Source organism: Delphinapterus leucas, chromosome X (genome assembly GCF_059928025.1).
Source record: "Delphinapterus leucas isolate spDelLeu-1000000601 "Yukka" chromosome X, BTC_Dleu_Yukka2, whole genome shotgun sequence".
NCBI classification, from domain to species: domain Eukaryota; kingdom Metazoa; phylum Chordata; class Mammalia; order Artiodactyla; family Monodontidae; genus Delphinapterus; species Delphinapterus leucas.
Genome location: NC_143150.1, coordinates 25,134,887 through 25,160,422, shown reverse-complemented (window position 1 = coordinate 25,160,422; position 25,536 = coordinate 25,134,887).

Here is a 25,536-nt window from a genome sequence, read left to right as displayed (position 1 = left end):
CTACACGATGTTGTATGTCAATTTTATCTCAACAAAAGCAGAGGGGGTAAAAAGAATGTATTGCTTGGATTAGAAGAAAATGTGTTCTTATATTAAACCTTTAATACCAGAATAAGAAGGTTATAGGAAAGGCTGGACTAAAGTAATAAAAAAATTTCTTCTATAGAATTTTTACATCAGGAAATCTTAGTTTGAGAAATAGACTGATCATCTTAGAGCTCTACTATCTGGGCATATCTGAAGGGTTGGTAGAATAAGCTGCAAGGTAACTATTTTTATGAAGGGTTAGAGACCATCCTGGATTGGGAGTGAGGATGGAGCTCATTATTAGCAAAGAGAAAATTGTGCCAGATAAGCCTTGTCCAACGGACAACAGTCAGTTTCATATGGGTAGAATGATCTTGTCACTTTCACTATCCCATTGTCCAGTCCTCATGTTCTTCTGCCAGAGTCCAAAGGAGAGGAGCTGCACTAAATTCGTAAAAATCTGCTTCACTAAATCTCTGTAGGACTTAGTAACGTGATAGATATGTTCTTCATTTGTGGTCACTTTTAGAATACAACATGTGCACAGCACCCGGAACAACAAACCAAACCAGCCTACAGAAGGGCATAAAGGAGACACCAAAGAGGACATGATCTATTTGGGCTCTTGTGATTGCAGGTGAGAGCTGTTAATTATAGCAACCAGGGAAAGAAAATGGCAGAACATATCCAAGAAGATTACCCTCCAGAGAACTGCGATCTTGAGGACATCTGAAAGGAACGTGATGGACACCATGTGATAATCAAGCAATGCACATGTTCATGTTCATGTCAGATACTCCTCAGGGACTCACTGAATGGAACAAGTTGAAGGGAGCAGCAAAGCAAGGTAAATACTTTGCCATTGTTACTGCGCCCCAATTAAGAGCACATGGGTTGTACTAGCTTTATTAGTATAAGCACAAAAGCTCATTTCTAGTTCTGAATATGATACTAACTTGCTATGTGATCTTGGACATGCCAGTTACTGTCATTGGGCCTGTATACTCGTTTGTAATATGAGGGATTTGGACTAGATAGTCTCTGAGTCCCCTCAGCTCTAAACTATGATGTACAAGATGTGAGGTTAATGCATTCAGTAACACAGACTAATTGTTAATGGGGTACGGTCAAATACAAGCACTCTAAAATAGGTTAGAATGACTTACAGCAATTTATACGTGTGTATATAGCATTATTAAGGGGACTTAAATAGGGGGAAATACTTGGAGACATCTAAAAACATAATGTTGAATGTAAAACAGAAGGTACATATAATACAATTATTTTACATAAATTTAAAAATCACACAAAACAGTATCATTATGGGTATATGTAGAAATAGTAAAAGTCTAAAAATTATGTGCAGGAATAATATATACATAACTTCAGGAAAATAAAACCTCTAGAACTTGATTCCTGGGGAGGGGGTGAGACTTTAGCTGCATCTGTAATATTGAGTTCTTTTTGAAGGAAGAGTTAAAATAAGATTCAGCAAAGTTTAATACTGAAAATTGGTAATGTAAAAATTAATATTTTAAATATTGTTTTTGAGTGTTTAAAATATTTTATATTGAAAAGAATAATCTTTAAAATAAAAATGACCTTTAGGGATATACACTAAAATGGGGTTGGCAAACTTATAGCCCGTGGGCCAATTCCAGTTCAGGATCTGTTTTTGTATGACCTTTGAGCTAAGGAGAAGGGTTTTTACATTTTAAGAGGTTTGTTAAAAACAAAATAAAACAAAACAAAAACAAAACGCAAAACTGACAGAGATCTTATGTGGCTCACAAAGACTAAAATGTATATTATCTGGCTCTTTACAGAAAGTTTGTTGACCTCTGCTGTCTAAAATATTAGTTGTGGGTATCTGAGTTATTGGATCATTGGAAATTTTGATTTTTCTTTCTGCGTTTGTATTTTTCCCAAGTTTCCCATGGTGCTTTTATGATGAAGGAAATAAAAACCATCAAAATGATTTTTAAAGAGGGCTTGGAAAGTGTACTTTCTTATCAAATTGAACATTTCCCTAGGTTATCTGATTCAAACCCTTAATTACATGGAAAATCTTTCTTTCACAGTTATTACAAAAGCAAACTTCAAACCCAAATCCATTTTGATCATCAGAAATTCTGAATTTGGAATTTGCAGATGAATAAGGTGTTAATGCTTCTGACAAAGCTGATGGTGCAAAAGTTCTATCTCAGGTGAGTACAATTACTGTTAGGATCCTGAGGCTAGGCACCCTAACCTCTTCAGATCTCTTCCCACTCCCTGGTTAGTTTTTGCTGATTTTTATCTCCATCAGGAATTTCTAAGGATCTCTTATTTGTGCTACTGACACACAGTGAAATAGTGTTAGAATTTTTGGTTATTGACATATCTAAATGTTATCTAAATGTTTCCATTTGCTCTGTTATGCAAAGGATCTATAATAGAAATAGAACTCCTGAGAGTTCACCTGACATATTTTATTTTATAAATGTTTTTATTAGCTGCATTCCCATATCCCTGAAACACCTTGTGACTTGGAACAGTGTTTTGTATGCAACACGATTAACTTCCTCTATATCATGCACACATATTTAATCAAAAAAAAAAAGATTTGAACAAATGTGTACTACCCTTTCCCAGAACTTTCCAAGGGTGTATGAATTTCCTGTAAACCAATATCTGAAATATGAAGGCAGTGAGAAATTCTTTGCCAGTAAAAGCCCTGCAAAATACTTTGGGGAAGAGTGTGGCCTATAACTGCAGAAAGTAGAGTGCAGTGTAAGTATTGTTTTAAGACAACGTTTCCAATGTGGGTATCTCAAAAAGGATACTTATAAGCATAATGCATTTTAAATATTCCGAAATCTCAAAGATAAGCATATCTAGATACACAAAGTGCTAGCACATAGCACTTTCCTGGAAAGGGCATGTTATTGTAGGTTGTAATTTTACAGATTCTGGTTCTGAGGTTTGGGGCATATTCATGTGGGAAATGGAATGAATGAATAAAGAGAACTGTAAAATGCTAAATAGCTTACTCTTTCATTGATTCATTTGAGAGTTACTTTCCTATATAATTTCTTCATGCCTCAGTGGAAGAATTGGTTCCATAGAGTTGATTTATTTACATAGTAAATAAAAATATTAATGCATGCATATTGGTGCATATTCAAAATTCTCTTTATAGAACACAAAACTTTAAGTGTATTTTTTTCCATTGAGCACCAATGCCTTAGTTATTTTTCTAATTTTAATTAAAAATATTCAGTCATTCCCGCTCAAGTGTATCTTTTTGAAATTTTTGCCGAATGCCTCACTACTTTGATATGTCATGCCTAGTTCTCACAATCTTTTTACATAGTAAATCAGTCAGGTTATATTTTGCCACAGATATATTGTTATAAATTCTAAAGCATAAGGATTTCCTCATGTTAGAGGTAAAAAATACTGCTTCTTTTCTTTCCTTTTCTTTTCTTTCCTTCCCTTTCTCCTTTTTTTCTTTTTTATAAATTTATCTATTTATTTATTTTTGGCTGTGCTGGGTCTTCGTTGCTGCACGCGGGCTTTCTTTAGTTGTGGCGAGCGGGGGCTACTCTTCGTTGTGTGCACGGGCTTCTCATTGTGGTGGCTTCTCATGTAGTGGAGCACGGGCTCTAGGCACGCGGACTTCAGTAATTGTGGCATGTAGGCTCAGTAGTTGTGGCTCACGGGCTCTAGAGTGCAGGCTCAGTAGTTGCGGCACACGGGCTTAGTTGCTCCATGGCATGTGGGATCTTCCGGGACCAGGGATCGAAACTGTGTCCCCTGCATTGGCAAGCAGATTCTTAACCACTGTGCCACCCAGGGAAGTCCCTCTTTCTCCTTTTTTAATCAAAAGACTCAATTTTTTAAACATCCATGATACAGTTCTAATTCAAAGGTGAATCCAGGGTGAACACTGAATCCTGACTCTTGTGAAAGACACTATTATAAGCACTATTATACTTCAGGTAAGATGGGTCTGTCTAAGAAATCAACCATCTATTAATTGATAGAATTTCAAAAATCTTTGAATTCCAGACTAAATACATATTCCAGATTTAAAATAACAGGATGAAAATCATACTTTAATAACCACTTAAACATTTATATGAACAGGTCTCCACATATGTCAAAGAAGAGATATGACTTTTGTCTGTAAGGGAGGGATAACATGTAAAGCCATTTGATTTACTGAGGTAGAAGGAAGTGATTCAATCTTATCAATTACTCAATAAAACTTGCATTTTTAACATAAAATATTTCTATACCGATGAGTGAATGGAAGAACACTAAATGTTAATAGTAGTTGTTTCTAGGTGGCAGGATTTGAAGAGTTATTATTTTTCTTTTTCCTTGCCTGTTTTTCTAAATATAGAAGAAATGTTGCTATTTTAATAAGAAAATTTTTTAAAAAAGAGAACAACAAAATTCACTTAAAAAACATAATATTTCTATTTTAAAACAATTAGATGACAATGCCATAAATATAAAAAATATAAGAAAAAATGAAATGTAACAAGGGTATCAAATACTGATCTGGGAGTATATATATATATATATATATATATATATATCAGTATCAAATACTGATCTAGGAGTATATATATGTATATATATCTCCCTGCTAAAGTTGGTTCTCCCTTAACCATAATCATATATATATATCTATGATATATATATATATATATATATATATATATATATATCCATCTTCTTCCCAGATCAGTGTTTGGTATCCTTGTTATAAGTGATTTTTCCTTATATGATCATATGACAGAGCAATGGAGAACCACCCCTTGCTGGGCTATTAAATAATTCTCGGTGTAAGAGAAAATAAGAATACTCACTTATTCCAGGTAGATTAGCTCCTGTTTCCTCCTTTGGGAAAAATGGCCCACTGTGGTTTCTGGAGCATTTTTTTTCAGCTAGGCTAAAAATTATGTCATGCTGACTGTATCCCTTGCATATCTAGAATACAGTCATTCCTCGATATCCAAATGCTGAAGATTGGTTCCAGGATCCCCAGGGATTTGCTACGTCCCTTACACAAAATGGTGTAGTATTTGCATATAACCTATGCACATCCTCCCCTATACCTTAAATCATCTCTAGATTACTAACACAATGTAAATGCCATGTAAATAGTTATAAATACAATGTAAAGGTGATATAAATAGTTGCTGGGAGCATGACAAATTTAAGTTTTGCTTTTTGGAACTTTCTGGACTTTTTTTTATGTAATATTTTCGATCTGTGGTTGGTTGAATCTGTGGATGCAGGACCTGGGGATATGGAAGGCTGACTGTAATACTTCCTTTGTACCTTTAACACTTGATCAAGCTTTTTATATAATCTAGAGGTTAATATTCCCAGTAAGTCTCTCCTTAGAAGTAAGTTAGAGGCTTAGGGAGCCCACTAAAGCTCTTCTAGCAGTTATGCAGTAAGTAGCCTAAAAACATTAACCACTTCGCTCACTTCCCAGAGAGAGACTTAGGCACAGGAGAGAATATGGCTAAATATATTTTATTTTATTCATTGGGTTTATTGTGCTTACTACCCTCTAGGCACACATAAATACTGTACAAAAATCTGGTTTGGATAAAGTCAGCTATAATCAAGGAAAGTTTGGCTGATAAGGTTTAAAAAACCGCTTATACTTTTTTGTTAAGACCTGGCTCCTCTATTTTGAAACCTCTGCTGCACAATCATCAGCTGAGATGACAGTTACAAAATGAGATAAAAGTCTTGTTCTTCAGCAACAGAAATGATTTTTTAAGGTCTAGTATAAATCCTTGATTTGTACTGAAGAAACTTCTCTGGTTTCTACCAATGTGCTTCACATGAAATTTCCTGTTGGGCTGGAAAGGTTGATCTGTATTTGAGTATTCCATGTCACTGTAAACTGTCACAAGGCAGGCAGCATCTAAAGGGTTATCTTCTAAAGTAAAAATAATTACTTTCATTCTGCATCACTGTTCTGACATATGTTATTTTTCAAAATGCCCCCATTTTCTCTTGTTTTATTTTTTTGTTTTTGTCAGTAACCTATTAGTACCTTGATGAGGCCAGCATGACCTAACTTTTCAATTCCTTATTTAATAACATCTTTACAGTCTTCTTTTATCCTTAAAGTTTCCATTCGACTGCTGATATTTTTTCTCCTTATATTCATGTGCTTAATACAGTCATGACAGTTTGACCTCTTTTTATTAGCTGCCCATTAGTAAGAATATCTGGAGCAGTCTCGCATAGCATTCTTTGTTTTCATGGTTTTATGAAGTAATGTATTAGTGATCTGAAACTCTGTTTATCAATAAAGATTATTATCTTTTTCATATAATGAATGCACCAGTGTGGACCTGCCATGCACTTGGATTTGTAGCTTAGTGACTGACTTATTTGCAAGAGGGTTGGACTAAACAAACTCTTCTGAAAATGAGTTTTTTTTTTTTTTTTTAAATAAGGCAGCATTCAGTGAGGGTAGAATTCAGAAAAAACTCCAATTAAAGACTTTTTTTCTTCCCTTTTTCTTTCCTCTAAAGGAGAAAAAAATCAATTTGTCCAGTGCTTGCCACCTTGAGTGGGTTTCAGTGAAGGAGGTAGCATAAAGCAGTGGGGGGGAAGACACTTGGTCTTAGCAGACTTGGTTTCTGGGCTAGGTTCTATGATTGTATTAGCTCTAGGCAAACTTACACACAAATTAGTTAATATCTAGACCTTAACTTGCACATCTATAAACTGGAAAAGTTAATATTAGACATTCCTACCTCAGATATTCCTCTGAGGGTCTAATAAAATAAGAAAATATATGTATGTGAAAGATTTTTGAAAACCATGAAGAACCAGAAAGAGGTTAGGTATATTTATTAAAAGGTTTCTTGTGTAATTATTTTTTAATTTGAGGGAACTGCCAGTTTCCACATAATTTCATTTACCAATAAAAGAATCACAGAACATTTTATTATAATTAAGGTTCATGAGCCTCAATCCCACCTCTCAATGCGGTGGTAAATAAACTTAGTCAAATTAGCTTTAAAATTTCAATCCTTTGGTTTTATACATGTATAACCTACTCACAGTAGATCACTCATATTTGCTGTTAATGTTCATTCTAACCAATGTGCCACAGTTTATTTGCACAATGCAATTAACAGAAATCAGTGTCAGTGGAGCTAATGATACACTGCTGCACCCATGAGCAAGTCTCTATAAGATGTCATAGTGATCAGCATTTTGATCAATTTCCTAAAACATGAAGCAAAACAAAAAACATGCAGTTTCATTCCATGGCAGACTCAGGGGCCTGGAAAAATGAACTTCTAGGTAGAAAGGAAAACTAGTTCAGAATGAAAACATTGGCCTACCATGTAGTCTAGACCAGAGGCTTCCAAACATACCTGGCAAATAGCAAAATGGCCTGAAAATGTTTAAAAAATCAGACAAATTCCCACATTCTTTCCCCAGAGATTCTGATTCAGTAGGTATGGTGTGGAGTCTGAGAATTTGTGCTTTAAAAATCTTCCCAGGAAATTCTAAGACTCAACCAGATTTGAGATGCACTAGTCTAAATTACCACAAGAGGCATAATGGGAGCGGTTTGTCCTCAGCACTGTGTTCCTCAGAGACATTGAGTCCTTAATTTGAGTTTTGCAGTCCAACTGCATCCTCCTTTATGGTTCTATATTGTGAACATAAAAAATATCTCATTGTCAGAGACTAAATCTTACCTCTAGGACAGTGATCATCAAACTTTAGTACGCTTAACATCATGTAGGGAGCTTGCTGAAAATTCATATAACATGGTCTCCACTCCCAGAGATTCTGATTCAGTTAGTTTGGGAGGGGACCCAGGATTCTGCATTTTTAACAAGTACCACAGATGATTCTGATACACATAACTAGAGAATCACACTTGGAGAAACACTGGTTTAGACAGCGTTCTATATCAACTTTAATATGTTGCCTTTACTAGAGTATAAGACCCTATTTTCAAATTAATATTTTTAGTGAATATACACATTCTCAAAAAATATAACCTCTTTCAAATTCATTATACTTCATTCAAATCCTTCCTGTTAAATATGGATCAGAACTAAATGGGCCTCTTTGGATTTACATAACACAAAGTTGAAAAGTGCTGTTGAGTTCTATTTTTGTATCCTTAGCATTGGCTACTTCAATCTAATTTTAGGAGAGTAGTAATGGATCAGTAAGGATTACATATATGACCATTTGGCTCATTAGAACAAAGGAAAATGCTTGGATTGTCTCCTACACATTTTATTATGAATTAAATATAGCTCCCAGATCACCAGATTATCAGCTGAGACTGGATCAACGATTTTTATAGCCTCTTCCTTCTTCTGCTTTGGAGTATTAATAACTAACATACAATACATTTTTCTATCAATCCAGTCCACATCCTTCATGTGATTTTTGTTAATATTCTATTGTCATGCTAAGTTTGTGGATGCTGCTTGGGCTCAAAACATTCAGAGTGTATAAAGTAGGAAATGAAAATCACCTGAAATTCCATTATCTAGAGGGAACGCTATGGATATTGGGTGAACTTCCTCTCTCTATATATACATGAATATGCACCTGTATAAAATAGAGCTAATATAACACTGTATATAGAGTTTAAGCATTAAATCATATTTTCCAGGTCACTAAATAATTTTTTTAAGCATCATTTTCAGAGTTTCATCTTAATGTTAACATAGAGCCATGGAATCAATAAAAAATTAAATCTAGAAGTAGGTTAGGCATATTTATTTGTGTTCACTGTTCAATTGTTTCTACCTCATAAAGGTGTTTTGAATATTAAATAGGTAAATACATCTTCAGCACTTAGAACAGTGTCTGGCATATAGCAAGTGCTCAAATAATGTTGGCTATTATTATTCAAAAGCGTTTTTGGTCTCTTTATATTAGCAAAAGATACTAATGCCTTAGATAAGCAGATGACATTACATTTCTCCTGGTTTCTCTCATTAAAGCAGCAAAGTTGAATATTAATAAGTATAGAGAATTATGTTGTCATGCATGTTAGTCTGGAAAATATAAATTCATCTCATAAAAAAAGTCAAAGGATCAAAGAAGGCTTTTACTGTTAATTGGAAACAAAGTGTCATTGGTGTCCTGATTTAAGGGGCACTCAATCATGATTAGCTAATAAAAGAAGAAAAAATAAAGAAAGAAAAATAATGTTAAAGTGAAGTTATTATTAGCTCTTATTTCACTAAAATCTTTTCCTCATAGCCCATGGCACCAAATAAAATTAAATATAGAAAAGTTTCATAATTCACGATGACATTCTCAATGTTAAGACATTTTTAAATAAAAAATGCATTACTGAAAGCACACTTCAAAATTATTAGATGTAATATTTTTATAGCCAAAAGCATTTAAATTTTAAGAGTTGAACAACTGGAGGACTGGAATGCTATTTATAGATTTAGAAAGATTTAGTCACTTTCATAAGTTAAAATTCATTCTCTCTTTAAGCCACCTGTTCTCTCTCTCTCTTTAGAAATGGTTTTGTTAAAAATAATCTCAAGGTTCTGACTATTTTCTATTCTAAGGAAACCACATCAAGAGCAAAGTAGGATATTTTTCTTAATTATTGGTAAAGAATTTCGACAGGTTCATGGGCAGACAGTTCACTAATTTGTTATAGTCCTTCCCCTAACATTTGAAAAACTGGTCTGGAAAATCTCAGAATAGACACTGCCTGAAATAAAACCAAGGAACTGACCTAAGTTCAGTGAAGTGCTGAGAATATGTGTTACCTGAAACTTTAGCTTAATGAGTTCCTTAATTAGGGAAGACATAATTTAAGGTGCTAAAAAGTCCTGTGGCTGAGTATTTGAATTATTGTATGTTTACACCAATTTAACTAGAAGCTATAATTATCAGTTAGGGGGAGTCCGAATTAAAAGTATACTCCCACTTCCACCACAGCTAAAATATTTCTGAGGAAGTATTAATGACATGCTTTTGTTATATGCTTTAGACACATTTATTCACAGACATAGTTATTCATTTCCATAAATGAGAGCTCAAGTAAATGAACAATACTAGAAAGGATAAGTGTTTTAGAATGTAGTATTATCCAACAAACAACAAATAATAGTCTCTGGTTACATACATTCTTTCTCAACATAGTGTAGTTTTAAATATGTTTAATATACTTCTAAGTGTAACCTTTTATTTAGGCCATTTTGGTAAGTTACTATTAAAAAGAAACTCTGAAAATGATGTTTACAAAGAATTATAAAGTACTTGGGAAAATGCATAAGATATGCAATGTGTGAGAAAAAAAGAAAATGGGATACAACTGTATATAGAATATTAGCTTTAAACTTTCCTGTTTTCCCAATTTTCTATGGTGAGCATATACTATATTTACAGTCAGGTAACATTTATTTAATGGGACCCTAGTCAAAACCACAATTAGAAGAGAACAATTACAACATCTGTCTATTTTGTTTCATGACTCTATGAACGTAAAATTTATTATTTCAGCATTTCACATCATGGAACCCAACTTAGAAAATACATTCATTATCTACCCTTTTATATATTGATGATGATAATCAAGGCAGAACCCCTTTCCTTTTTTTTTTTTTTTTTTTTTTGGTTGTGCTATGTGGCTTATGGGATCTTAGTTCCCTGACCGGGGTCGAACCCATGTCCCCTGCAGTAGAAGCACTGAGTCCTAACCACTGGACAGCCAGGGAATTCCCAAGGCAGAACCTTTTTATAAAACACATTTTTAGCCTTTAGCATGGCAGGTTAAACAGAAGCAAGATTTTTTTCTAAGCACAGTTATTATCTGAAATCATCAACAATAATAGGTTGTTGGCTAAATAAGCAAGCAAAACTTAGTACCATAACCATTTTGTCAAGATGCCCATGAACTTTGATATTTTATCACATACAAAACATTGATCCATGACTGAAAGGGAGACAGGGTTTGCATAGACACATCTTAAACCTTCTGCTTCCCATTGACTAAAATATTTTCATTGTATATTTCATTCTATTTTTAAAAATCCAGTTTACCAGCTGTTTTCTTACATAATAATATGTACTTAGTTATATTTTTTTCTTACACCATAATATTTAGGAGATATAGGACTTATTTAACTTTTTATTTCTCCTCTGGAAGAGAACTGCTGCATTTTATTACTCTTTCACAAGGGCAATGTCTAGCATTTTCCCCATATGTCAGGTATCCCACACTCCATTCTCAAGACAACACCTAGGAAATAATCAGGAGAATCAAGTAAATCATTATGAAAATAATAGTAATTGTGTTTTCTAGCCCTTGATGTTTTCTTTTAATGAATTTTGAGAATAAAGCCTATTAAATTATTAACCAGAAAATAATTAAATCAGTAGTAATTTTTTTTTTTTTTTTTTTTGCGGTATGCGGGCCTCTCACTGTTGTGGCCTCTCCCGTTGCGGAGCACAGGCTCTGGACGCGTAGGCTCAGTGGTGGCTCACGGGCCCAGCCGCTCCACGGCATGTGGGATCTTCTCGGACCGGGGCACGAACCCGTGTCCCCTGCATCGACAGGTGGACTCTCAACCACTGCGCCACCAGGGAAGCCCGAAATCAATAGTAATTTTTAAGAACTTCAAATAGAAATCAAGACAATTTTAAGAATCCATCAATAAAAAAGACAGAATTTGCAACAATACATTACAAATGGAAAGGATTTAGAATGTTTATAGATCCTTTTAGATTTAAACAGGCATCGGTTTACCTTCTGAATAAAATCTTTTTACAAACAATCACCAGAGTTGTAAAATATGAAAAAGTGAAGCTAGGATTCTGCATATATAAAAATAATTTTCAGATTCTGATTTCAAGAAGGGGTTTGGTTAGGCCATGGCCTCAACACATATGAAGTTAGTGATTCTGTATACTCATTTAATCGCTTACTGAAGTTCTCTTTTCATGACATTTATTCCTAGATATAAATCAGTTTTCTTATTTTTAGTTACTAATAAATATTTATTTGATATCTGGTACTTAGCATTTTATATATCATAATTTCAACCTACAACAGTATTTACTACAAAACTAAAATTACCTTGGCTTTCAACAAAATTATCATGTGAAAATCTTTACTCACAAAAATAACCATGACTTTGCAGAGAAGTTAATCTTAGGGAGATGGTAATTCTCTCTTTAATAAATTTTTAAGAACTCTACATGAGATTACATGTAGGTGTGATGAATAAATCAATGAAAGTTACTTGTTAAATACCTACTGTGTTCAATTCTATTTGGGGACATAAGAGGGGCAAGACAAGGGTGGATGTTGAAGAATCACAAAACTATCAGTGTCCTCAAGGAACTTAAAATAAAATTGGATAGAATGATTGATGAATGATCCAAGATAGAACCAAATTAAGTGATAAGTTTGAGATAAAGACAGAGATGGTTATATTCATGAAGCTAATGAAACTTAAACTTCAGAGACCCTTACTAGAATGGGTCCCTTGCAAGGTCCTAAGAGGGACTGTGTTAGTTCATTAGGACTGTGTTAGTTCATTAGGGCTGTCCTAACAAAGTACCAGAGACTGGTGACCTAAACAACAGAAATTTATTTTCTCACGATTCTGGAGGATAGAAATATGAGATCAAGGTGTCAACTGGTTTGGTCTCTTCTGAGGCCTCTCTCGTTGGCTTGTATACGGCCATCTTCTCCCTGTGTCTTCACATAGTCCGTATCTGTGTCCTAATCTCCTATTTTTATAAGGATACCAATCATATTGCATTAGGGTCCACCTATGTAACCTCATTTTTACTCAAGTACCTCTTTAAAGACCTTATCTTCAAATACAGTCACATTCTCAGTTACTGGAGGTTAGGAATTCAACATATGAATTTGGGGGGGGGAGAAAATTCAGCCCATAATACTCTGCCCCCTGGATCCCCAAAATTCATGTCTTTGCCACATGCATATTACATTCATCCCACCTCAACAGCCACAAAAGTCTTAACTCATTCCAACATGAATTCTAAGTTCAAAGTCTCATTTGAATCAAATATGGAAAGATTCCAGGTTTGATTCATCCTGAGGCACAGTTCCTCTCCAGCTGTGAACCTATGAAAACAGCAAGTTATCTGCTTCCAAAATACAATAGGGGGGAGGCATAGGATAGAATTTTCCAAATCTTCAAGTTCAGGTTCCTTTTTGCTTAACCATTTTTTCTTCAATTTATCTCTCTCTTCTTGCATTTTACTGTAAGCAGCAAGGAGAAACCAAGCTGTGCCTTCAACACTCTGCTTACAAATTGCCCCAGCTAAATATCCAGATTCATCACTTACAAGTTCTACTTTCAACAGAACACTAGAACACACTTTGGCCAAATTTTTGCCAATTTATGACAGGGATTGCCTTTCTTCCAGTTTCCAATAACATGTTTCTCATATCTGAGATCTCAACAGAAGCACCTTTAACATTCATATTTCTACCAGCATTCAGTTCATGATGATGTATGTATATCTCTCAGATTATATAAGCTTTATCCACAGCTCTCCTTTTTTCTTTCTAAGTCCTCACCAGAGTTTACCTTTAATGTCCATATTTCTATCAACACTCTCTTCAAGGCAATCTAGGCTTTTTCTAACATGCACCTCAAAACTCTTCCAGTCTCCATCCATTACGCAGTTCCATTTCTATATTTCACCTTTGTCTTCCCACCCCCTTTGCCTTGTATAGACTGGGGTTGGTGTAGCCACAGGCACATTAGAGATCTGGCTAAGAGGAAGATCATTTAGTCTGGCATTAGTAGGATGTATCTATGTGGTTCATAGTCACTTTTCTGTATAGTTATTACTAGCTGCCCCAGGGTCGGAGTGGCTTCCAGGAATACTCCTGTCACCTCTGTGCCTACCACATGAAGATGCAAAGCTAAAGCTGTGTTGTGATATGAATATGACACTATAGCTGCTGGCACTGGAAATACAAAGGCAATGAAGGATAAGCAAGATTTGAAATGTATGAAGTCAGAAGCCTGTCTATGCAAAAGTCTTCCAAACATTAAACATATAAAATTATAAGCAAAGGATTTGGTTCTCACAGAGCCTAGTCAAATATTCTCTCCTATCAGCAATATTCTTGAAAATCGACTATAAAAGGACCATATGTTTCTTTTCATTTTTGATGGAAATTATATGAAATATAATTTATCAAAATTTCTGTTTGTAGGGCACTTATCTATAGCAGTATTATAAGCAGTGAACATGTCTGTATGAAGTTACATGTGTTATGCATATTTATTAACAATAATAGAAAAGGCACCAGTTTTGATGTTGTGAAAAACTAAGTTATCTTTCTATTCTCTCTATAGACAATGAAATTTACAAAATAATTGTCATCTTAAGAGGTGATCAAAAGTATGCATTCGGAGTTCCGGGAAGATGGCGGAGGAATAAGATGCGGAGATCACCTTCCTCCCCACAGATACACCAGAAATACATCTACACGTGGAACAACTCCTACAGAACACCTACTGAACGCTGGCAGAAGACCTCAGACCTCCCAAAAGGCAAGAAACCCCGCACGTACCTGGGTAGGGCTAAAGAAAAAAGAATAAACAGAGACAAAAGGATAGGGACAGGACCTGCACCAGTGGGAGGGAACTGTGAAGGAGGAAAGGTTTCCACACACTAGGAAGCCACTTCGTGGGCGGAGACTGCGGGTGGCGGATGGGGGGAAGCTTCAGAACTGCGGAGGAGAGCGCGGCAACAGGGGTGCGGGGGGGGCAAAGCGGGGAGATTCCCACACAGAGGATCAGGGCCAACTGGCACTCACCTGCCCGAGAGGCTTGTCTCTTCACCCGCCGGGGCAGGCGGGGCTGGGAGCTGAGGCTCGTGCTTCAGTCAGAGCGCAGGGAGAGGACTGAGGTTGGCGGCGTGAACACAGCCTGCAGGGGGTTAGTGCACCACGGCTAGCCGGGAGGGAGTCTGGGGAAAAGTCTGGACCTGCCGAAGAGGCAAGAGACTTTTTCTTCCCTGTTTGTTGCCTGGTTCGCGAGGAGAGGGGATTAAGAGCACTGCTTAAAGGAGCTCCAGAGACAGGCGAGAGCCGCTGCTAAAAGCGCGGACCCCAGAGACGGGCATGAGACGCTAAGGCTGCTGCTGCCGCCACCAAGAAGCCTGTGTGCGAGCACAGGTCACTATCCACAGCCCCCTTCCGGGGAGCCTGTGCAGCCCGCCACTGCCAGGGTCCTGGGATCCAGGGACAACTCCCCCGGGAGAACGCACAGCGCGCCTCAGGCTGGTGCAACGTCACGGTGGCCTCTGCTGCCGCAGGCCCGCCCCGCACTCCGTGCCGCTCCCTCCCCCCGGCCTGAGTGAGCAAGAGCCCCCGAATCAGTGGCTCCTTCAACCCCGTCCTGTCTGAGCGAAGAACACACGCCCTCCGGCGACCTACACGCAGAGGCAGGGCCAAATCCAAAGCTGAGCCCCGGGAGCTGTGAGAACAAAGAAGAGAAAGGGAAATCTCTCCCAGCAGCCTCAGGAGCAGCGGATTAAAGCTCCACAATCAACTTGATGTACCCTGCATTTGTGGAATACATGAATAGACAACGAATCATCCCGAATTGAGGAGGTGGACTTTGAGAGCAAGATTTATGATTTTCCTCTTTTTGTGAGTGTGTATGTGTATGCTTTGGTGTGAGATTTTATCTGTATAGCTTTGCTTCCACCATTTCTCCTAGGGTTCTATCCATCCCCCCTTTTTTTTCTTTTTTTCTCTTAATAATTATTCTTTTATTTTAATAACACTTTATATTTTATCTTACTTTATTTTATTTTATTTTATCTTCTTCTATCTTTCTTTTTTTCCTTCCCTCCTTCTCGCCTTCCTTCCTCCCTCCCTCCCTCCCTCCCTCCTTTCTTTCTTTCTACTTCTACTAATTCTTTCTTTCTACTTTTTCTCCCTTTTATTCTGAGCCGTGTGGATGAAAGGCTCTTGGTGCTGCAGCCAGGAGTCAGTGCTGTGCCTCTGAGGTGGGAGAGCTAACTTCAGGACCCTGGTCCACAAGAGAACTCCCAGCTCCAAATAATATCAAATGGCGAACATCTCCCAGAGATCTCCATCTCAACACCAGCACCCAGCTTCACTCAACGACCAGCAAGCTACAGTGCTGGACATCCTATGCCAAGCAACTAGCAAGACAGGAACACAACCCCACCCATTAGCAGAGAGGCTGCCTAAAATCATAATAAGTCCACAGACACCCCAAAACACACCACCAGACGTGGACCTGCCCACCAGAAAGACAAGATCCAGCCTCATCCACCAGAACACAGGCATGAGTCCCCTCCACCAGGAAGCCTACGAAACCCACTGAACCAACCTTAGCCACTGGGGACAGACACCAAACACAACGGGAACTACGAACCTGCAGCCTGCAAAAAGGAGACCCCAAACACAGTAAGATAAGCAAAATGAGAAGACAGAAAAACACACCACAGATGAAGGAGCAAGATAAAAAGCCACCAGACCTAACAAATGAAGAGGAAATAGGCAGTCTACCTGAAAAAGAATTCAGAATAATGATAGTAAAGATGATCCAAAATCTTGGAAGTAGAATAGACAAAATGCAAGAAACATTTAACAAGGACCTGGAAGAACTAAAGATGAAACAAACAACGAGGAACAACACAATAAATGAAATTAAAAATACTCTAGATGGGATCAATAGCAGAATAACTGAGGCAGAAGAATGGATAAGTGACCTGGAAGACAGAAGAGTGGAAATAACTACTGCAGAGCAGAATAAAGAAAAAAGAATGAAAAGAACTGAGTACAGTCTCAGAGACCTCTGGGACAACACTAAACGCACCAACATTCGAATTATAGGGCTTCCAGAAGAAGAAGAGAAAACGAAAGGGACTGAGAAAATATTTGAAGAGATTATAGTTGAAAACTTCCCTAATATGGGAAAGGAAATAGTTAATCAAGTCCAGGAAGCACAGAGAGTCCCATACAGGATAAATCCAAGGAGAAGTACACCAAGACACATATTAATCAAACTGTCAAAAATTAAATACAAAGAAAACATATTAAAAGCAGCAAGGGAAAAAAACAACAAATAACACACAAGGGAATCCCCATAAGGTTAAGAGCTGATCTTTCAGCAGAAACTCTGCAAGCCAGAAGGGACTGGCAGGACATATTTAAAGTGATGAAGGAGAAAAACCTGCAACCAAGATTACTCTACCCAGCAAGGATCTCATTCAGATTTGATAGAGAAATTAAAACCTTTACAGACAAGCAAAAGCTGAGAGAGTTCAGCACCACCAAACCAGCGTTACAACAACTGCTAAAGGAACTTCTCTAGTCAAGAAACACAGCAGAAGGAAAAGACCTATAATAACGAACCCAAAACAATTAAGAAAATGGGAATAGGAACATACATATCAATAATTCCCTTAAATGTAAATGGATTAAATGCTCCCACCAAAAGACACAGATTGGCTGAATGGATACAAAAACTAGACCCATATATTGGCTATGTACAAGAGACCCACTTCAGACCTAGAGACACACAGACCAAAAGTAAGGGGATGGAAAAAGATATTTCATGCAAATGGAAACCAAAAGAAAGCTGGAGTACCAATTCTCATATCAGACAAAATAGACTTTAAAATAAAGACTCTCAGAAGAGACAAAGAAGGACACTACATAATGATCAACGGATTGATCCAAGAAGAAGATATAACAATTGTAAATATTTATGCACCCAACATAGGAGCACCTCAATACATAAGGCAAATAATAAGAGCCATGAAAGGGGAAATCGACAGTAACACATTCATAGTAGGGGACTTTAACACCCCACTTTCACCAATGAACAGATCATCCAAAATGAAAATAAATAAGGAAACACAAGCTTTAAATGATACATGAAGCAAGATGGACTTAATTGACATTTATAGGACATTCCGTCTAAAAACAACAGAATACACATTTTTCTCAAGTGCTCATGGAAAATTCTCCAGGATAGATCATATCTTGGGTCACAAGTCAAGCCTTGGTAAATTTAAGAAACTTGAAATTTTTTCAAGTATCTTTTGTGACAACAATGCTCTGAGACTAGATATCAATTACAGGGAAAGATCTGTAAAAAATACAAACACATGGAGGCTAAACAATACACTACTTAATAACGAAGTGATCACTGAAGAAATCAAAGAGGAAATTAAAAAATATCTAGAAACAAATGACAATGGAGACACAACGACCCAAAATCTATGGGATGCAGCAAAAGCAGTTCTAAGGGGGAAGTTTATAGCAATACAATCCTACCTTAAGAAACAGGAAACATCTCGAATAAACAACCTAACCTTGCACCTCAAGCCATTAGAGAAAGAAGAACAAAAAAACCCCAAAGCTAGCAGAAGGAAAGAAATCATAAACACCAGATCAGAAATAAATGAAAAAGAAATGAAGGAAACGATAGCAAAGATCAGTAAAATTAAGCTGGTTCTTTGAGAAGATGAACAAAATTGATAAACCATTAGCCAGACTCATCAAGAAAAAAAGGGAGAAGACTCAAATCAATAGAATTAGAAATGAGAAAGGAGAAGTAACAACTGACACTGCAGAAATACAAAAGATCATGAGAGATTACTACAAGCAACTCTATGCCAATAAAATGCACAAGCTGGAAGAAATGGACAAATTCTTTTAAATGCACAACCTGCCAAGACTGAATCAGGAAGAAATAGATAATATGAACAGACCAATCACAAGCACTGAAATTGAAAGTGGGATTAAAATTCTTCCAACAAACAAAAGCCCAGGACCAGATGGCTTCACAGGCGAATTCTATCAAACATTTAGAGAAGAGCTAACACCTCTCCTTCTCAAACTCTTCCAAAATATAGCAGAGGCAGGAATACTCCCAAACTTATTCTGCAAGGCCACCATCACCTTGATACCAAAACCAGACAAGGATGTGACAAAGAAAGAAAACTACAGGCCAATATCACTGATGAACATAGATGCAAAAATCCTCAACAAAATACTAGCAAACAGAATCCAACAGCACATTAAAAGGATCATACACCATGATCAATTGGGTTTTATTCCAGGAATGCAAGGATTCTTCAATATAAGCTAAACAATCAATGTGATAAACCATATTAACAAATTGAATGAGAAAAAGCATATAATCTTCTCAATAGCTGCAGCAAAAGCTTTCGAAAAATTCAACACCCATTTATGATAAAAACTCTGCAGAAAGTAGGCATACAGGGAACTTTCCTCAACATAATAAAGGCCATATATGACAAGCTCACAGCCAACATCGTCCTCAATGGTGAAAACCTAAAAGTATTTCCCCTACGATCAGGAACAAGACAAGGTTGCCCACTCTCACCACTCTTATTCAACATAGTTTTGGAAGTTTTAGCCACAGCAATCAGAGAAGAAAAGGAAATAAAAGGAATCCAAATAAGAAAAGAAGAAGTAAAGCTGTCACTGTTTGCAGATGACATGATACTATACATAGAGAATCCTAAAGATGCTACCAGAAAACTACTAGAGCTAATGAATGCATTTGGTAAAGTAGCAGGATACAAAATTAATGCACAGAAATCTCTGGCATTCCTATACACTAATGATGAAAAATCTGAAAGTGAAATCAAGAAAACACTCCCATTTACCATTGCAACAAAAAGAATAAACTATCTAGGAATAAACCTACCTAAGGAGACAAAAGACCTGTATGCAGAAAATTATAAGACACTGATGAAAGAAATTAAAGATGATACAAATAGATGGAGAGATATACCATGTTCTTGGATGGGAAGAATCAACATTGTGAAAATGACTCTACTACCCAAAGCAATCTACAGATTCAATGCAATCCCTATCAAACTACCACTGGCATTTTTCACAGAAGTAGAACAGAAAATTTCACAATTTGTATGGAAACACAAAAGACCCCGAATAGCCAAAGCAATCTTGAGAACGAAAAAAGGAGCTGGAGGAATCAGGCTCCCTGACTTCAGACTATACTACAAAGCTACAGTAATCAACACAGTATGGTACTGGCACAAGAACAGAAACATAGATCAATGGAACAGGATAGAAAGCCCAGAGATAAACCCACACACATATGGTCACCTTACCTTTGATAAAGGAGGCAGGTATGTACAGTGCAGAAAGGACAGCCTCTTCAATAAGTGGTGCTGGGAAAACTGGACAGGTAACATGTAAAAGTATGAGATTAGATCACTTCTTAGCACCATACACAATAATACGCTCAAAATGGATTAAAGACCTAAATGTAAGGCCAGAAACTATCAAACTCTTAGAGGAAAACATAGGCAGAACACTCTATGACATAAATCACAGCAAGATCCTTTTTGACCCACCTCCTAGAGAAATGGAAATAAAAATAAAAATTAACAAATGGGACCTAATGAAACTTCAAAGCTTTTGCACAGTAAAGGAAACCATAAACAAGACCAAAACAGAACTCTCAGAATGGGAGAAAATATTTGCAAATGAAGCAACTGACAAAGGATTAATCTCCAAAATTTATAAGCAGCTCATGCAGCTCAATAACAAAAAAAAACCCAATCCAAAAATTGGCAGAAGGCCTAAATAGACATTTCTCCAAAGAAGATATACAGACTGCCAACAAACACATGAAAGAGTGCTCAACATCATTAATGATTAGAGAAATGCAAATCAAAACTACAATGAGATATCATCTCACACCAGTCACAATGGCCATCATCAAAAAATCTAGAAACAGTAAATGCTGGAGAGGGTGTGGAGAAAAGGGAACCCTCATGCACTGTTGGTGGGAATGCAAATTGATACAGCCACTGTGGAGAACAGTGTGGAGGTTCCTTAAAAAACTACAAATAGAACTACCATATGACCCAGCAATCCCACTACTGGGCATATACCCTGAGAAAACCAAAATTCAAAAAGAGTCATGTACCAAAATGTTCATTGCAGCTCTATTTACAATAGCCCAGAGATGGATAAAACCTAAGTGTCGATCATCAGATGAATGGATAAAGAAGCACATATATACAATGGAATATTACTCAGCCATAAAAAGAAATGAAATTGAGCTATTTGTAATGAGGTGTATAGACCTAGAGTCTGTCATGCAGAGTGAAGTAAGTCAGAAAGAGAAAGACAAATACCGTATGCTAACACATATATATGGAATTTAAGGAAAAAAAATGTCATGAAGAACCTAGGGGTAAGACAGGAATAAAGACGCAGACCTACTAGAGAATGGACTTGAGGATATGGGGAGGGGTAAGGGTAAGCTGTGACAAAGAGAGAGAGAGGCATGGACATATATAGACTACCAAACGTATGGTAGATAGCTAGTGGGAAGCAGCCGCATAGCACAGGGAGATCAGCTCGGTGCTTTGTGACCGCATGGAGGGGTGGGGTAGGGAGGGTGGGAGGGAGGGAGACACAAGAGGGAAGAGATATGGGAACATATGTATATGTATAACTGATTTTCTTTGTTATAAAGCAGAAAGTAACCCACCATTGTAAAGTAATTATATTCCAATAAAGATGTAAAAAATAAAAAGGGTATGTATTCAAGAAATGAATGTCCGGCAGTTGTCTAATAAAATGTGTTATTTTTCCTGATTCTTGTGATGTTTGTGGTATTTGTCAGTTATTGAAATGTGTAATTTGTTGTGACTTATTTCCTAATTCTAAGCAAATTTTCACTTCTGGACCTAATTGTATATTATTTTCCTTAAGGAGGATTCCCCAAATTGTGTATAAGTTCAGTCCCCACATACTTTGGATTTGGCTCTGGATATAGGCTAACCATACTTAAAGAAATCATAGGAGAGGCCAATAAAAAATGGAATAAGCAGGAGAAATCACCAGTCATTTTTATGGAAAGAAATCAGTTTTATTCTTCAAACACTTGTGTCCTCTATGTAGAGGCAGGAAGTTAGTACTATATTCAGAGTTATTAAGAACTATTAAGTCTTTCTGAGACTAGTCACATTGTCGCAAAAGATTTTGGCTACACTGTGGCAGGCATTTTCCAATCATTTGACAACACAGACCCCCTAATTTTATTCCAGCTCTAGCAAATTAATCATGATTGTTCTAAGTTACCCTTTGATTTGTTAGTAATTGGTCTAGGTGTAGGCACATTACCTAATTCTTGCAAATAAAAGTCTGATGGGGCTTTCTGGGAAAGATTTTTATCTCTAAAAAAAACAGAGCATGAGCCGAGTAAGAAGAAATTCCTTTTTGCCACGCACTCTTTCAGATATTGGTGTAAGGGTGTAGTATTTGGAGCTGTGGCAACAATCTTTTGATCACCACACAATGGCCAAGTGAATTGAAGTGATACCAACCCAACAGTAGTACTGTGATATCACTGAACCCCCAAAGCAACTCTAGGACAGCCTGGTTCCAGCCTTCTAGTTATGAAATATAATTAAATACTATCTAAAACATTGTTGGCCAGAGATTTTTTGTTAGATAGAGCTGAAAATATTTCCAATTAAGGGGTGGGATAGGGAGGGTGGGAGGGAGATGCAAGAGGGAGGAGATATGGGGATATATGTATATGTATAGCTGATTCACTTTGTTATAAAGAAAAAACTAACACAATTGTAAAGCAATTACACTCCAATAAAGATGTTAAAAATTTAAAAAAAAAGATGATGGATAAAATGTGGAATGAAAAAGGGAGAAAGCTTTGAATTAGTTCTCATAATAGCAAATACCTTCCCTCAAAACACAACTGTGAAGATGTGCCTTATTGTCTGAAGTACTCACTTTAATATTTGAAGTTTTTTATTAATTTTCATGTGGCATGCCAAACTAAGATGGAAAAATTAAATGAAAAACTTTAAAAATTTTATTGGGATATCATTTACATACCATAAAATTACCATTTTAAAGTTTACTATTTAGTGGTTTTTAGTGTATTCACAAAGTTGTGCATTGATCATCAATATCTAATTCCAAAACATTTTCATCACTCCTAAGAAGTACTCCATATCTGTTAGTAGTCACTCCCCATTCCCCCATCTCTCAGCCCCTGGCAACCACTAATCTACTTTCTGCCCCTATAGATTGGCCTATTCTGGACATTTCATATAAATGCAATCACACAATATGTGGCCTTCTGTGTCTGGCTTTTTTCACTTAGTATAATGTTCTCAAGGTTCATCCATGTCGTATCATGAATTAGTACTGCATTTCTTTTCTTTTTTTTTTTAAACATCTTTATTGGAGTATAATTGCTTTACAATGGTGTGTTAGTTTCTGCTTTATAACAAAGTGAATCAGCTATACATATACATATCTTCATTTCTTTTCATGGCTGAATAATATTCCATTGTATGGATATACCACATTACGTTTATCCACGAATCTGTTGGTGGACATTTGAATTATTTCAACCTTTTGGCTAACGTGAGTGCTGCTATAAACATTGGTTTACAAGTTTTTGTTTGAACATCTGTTTTCACTTATTTTGGGTATGCCTCTAGGAGTGGAATTTCTGAGTCATATAGTAATTCTATGTTGAATTTATTGGGGGAACTGCAAAACTTTCCCAAAGTGGCTGCACATTTTACAGTACTACTAGGAGCATGTGAGGATTTCAATTTCTCCACATCCTTGCCAACACTTGTATTTTTTTTGTCTGTCTTATTTATTTATTTATTTTTTGCGGTACGTGGGCCTCTCACTGCTGTAGCCTCTCCCGCTGCAGAGCACAGGCTCCCGACGTGCAGGCTCAGCGGCCATGGCTCACGGGCCTAGCCGCTCCGCGGCATGTGGGATCCTCCCGGACCGGGGCACGAACCCGTGTCCCCTGCATCGGCAGGCGGACTCTCAACCACTGCACCACCAGGGAAGCCCTTGTCTGTCTTTTTGATTGTAGCCATCATAGTGGGTGTGAAGTGGTATCTCATTGTGGTTTTGATTTGCATTTCCCACATTATTTCATGTACTTATTGGCCATTTACATATCTTCTTTGGAGAAATGTCTATTCTGATCTTTTGCCCACCCTTAATTGGGATAATTGTCTTTCTGTTCTTGAGTTGTTAGAATTTTTATATATTCTGGATTCTAGACCCTTATCAAATATATGATTTGGAAATATTTTGTCCCATTCTGTGGGTTGTCTTTTCATTTCTTTGATGGTGTTCTTGGAAGCACAAACATTTAAAAATCTGGTGAAGGTCAATTTATCTCATTTTTCTTTGGTTGTTTGTGCTTTTGGTATCACGTTTAAGGAACCATTGGAAATGCTGGAGGCTGAGATATGGTGACAAATTTCCACAGTAGAGAAGATGGGAGCTTGAGACATTTTGCTTGGATATTAAAAGGGACCTGATAACATCTATGCTATATTTAGGTACATGTTCAGAGTACAATATTAAATACTGATCACCTATATCAGAATCACCTAAAAATTCTTGTTAAAAATACAGATCACATGGCTCCGTCCAACATATCAAAACAAATCCCTGGGCTTAGGGCCAAGGAATATGAATTCTAAACAAGTTCTTAAACAGATTCTGCTGTATATGGACGTTTGAGAACCACTGAACTACGCCATGTGCTCTCCAGTAAGCATAAATGCATATTTCTTTAGTTCTTGATAAATGTCAGCACCATTGTCAACTTCTCCTAGATTCAATGCAACATTATAAAATGTGCTCTTACTTTGTGCCAGGCACTGTGCTAGGCACTAAAGATAACCCACAAAGAAAATTTTGGGAGAATATTTATTTATTTATTTATAACAATTAATTAATTAATTAATTTAGTTTTAGCTGTGTTGGATCTTAGTTGTGGCACGCTGGATCTTTTGCTGTGGCCCACGGGCTCCTCCTTGCAGTACACGGGCTTCTCTCTAGTTGTGGTGCATGGGCTCCAGAGCGCATGGGCTCTGTAGTTGTGGCGTGTGGGCTCCAGAGTGTGTGGGTTCTGTAGTTGTGGCACGTGGGCTCTCTGGTTGTGATGTGTGGGCTTAGTTGCCCCGCAGCATGTGGGATCTTAGTTTCCCAACCAGGGATCGAACCGGCATCCCCCGCATCGCAAGACGGATTCTTAACCACTGGACCGCCTAGGAGGTCCCGAGAATATTTAAATGTGATATTTATTGTGGTACATACAACTATCCATAGATACACAACACAGGCAGATACATCGGGGCAAAATTGTCATTTCAAAGCTAATTGTGTTGATTCATTTATGATTCCACAGAATCTCATTATGGGAGGCTAGGTGTCAGCTTCCATTTAGTCATAACAATGATTTACTAATCAGAATGACACTTTAAAATGTTACATAATTTTTGGTCGATACAAGAATAGGAGCACTACATAAGTTGTGAGCTCTCCATGAGGAATTCATGTCTTAAACACAATTTATTGTATTTGAGAAAGAAATCTACATACACTTGTATATATTTTCAGCCTTTGAG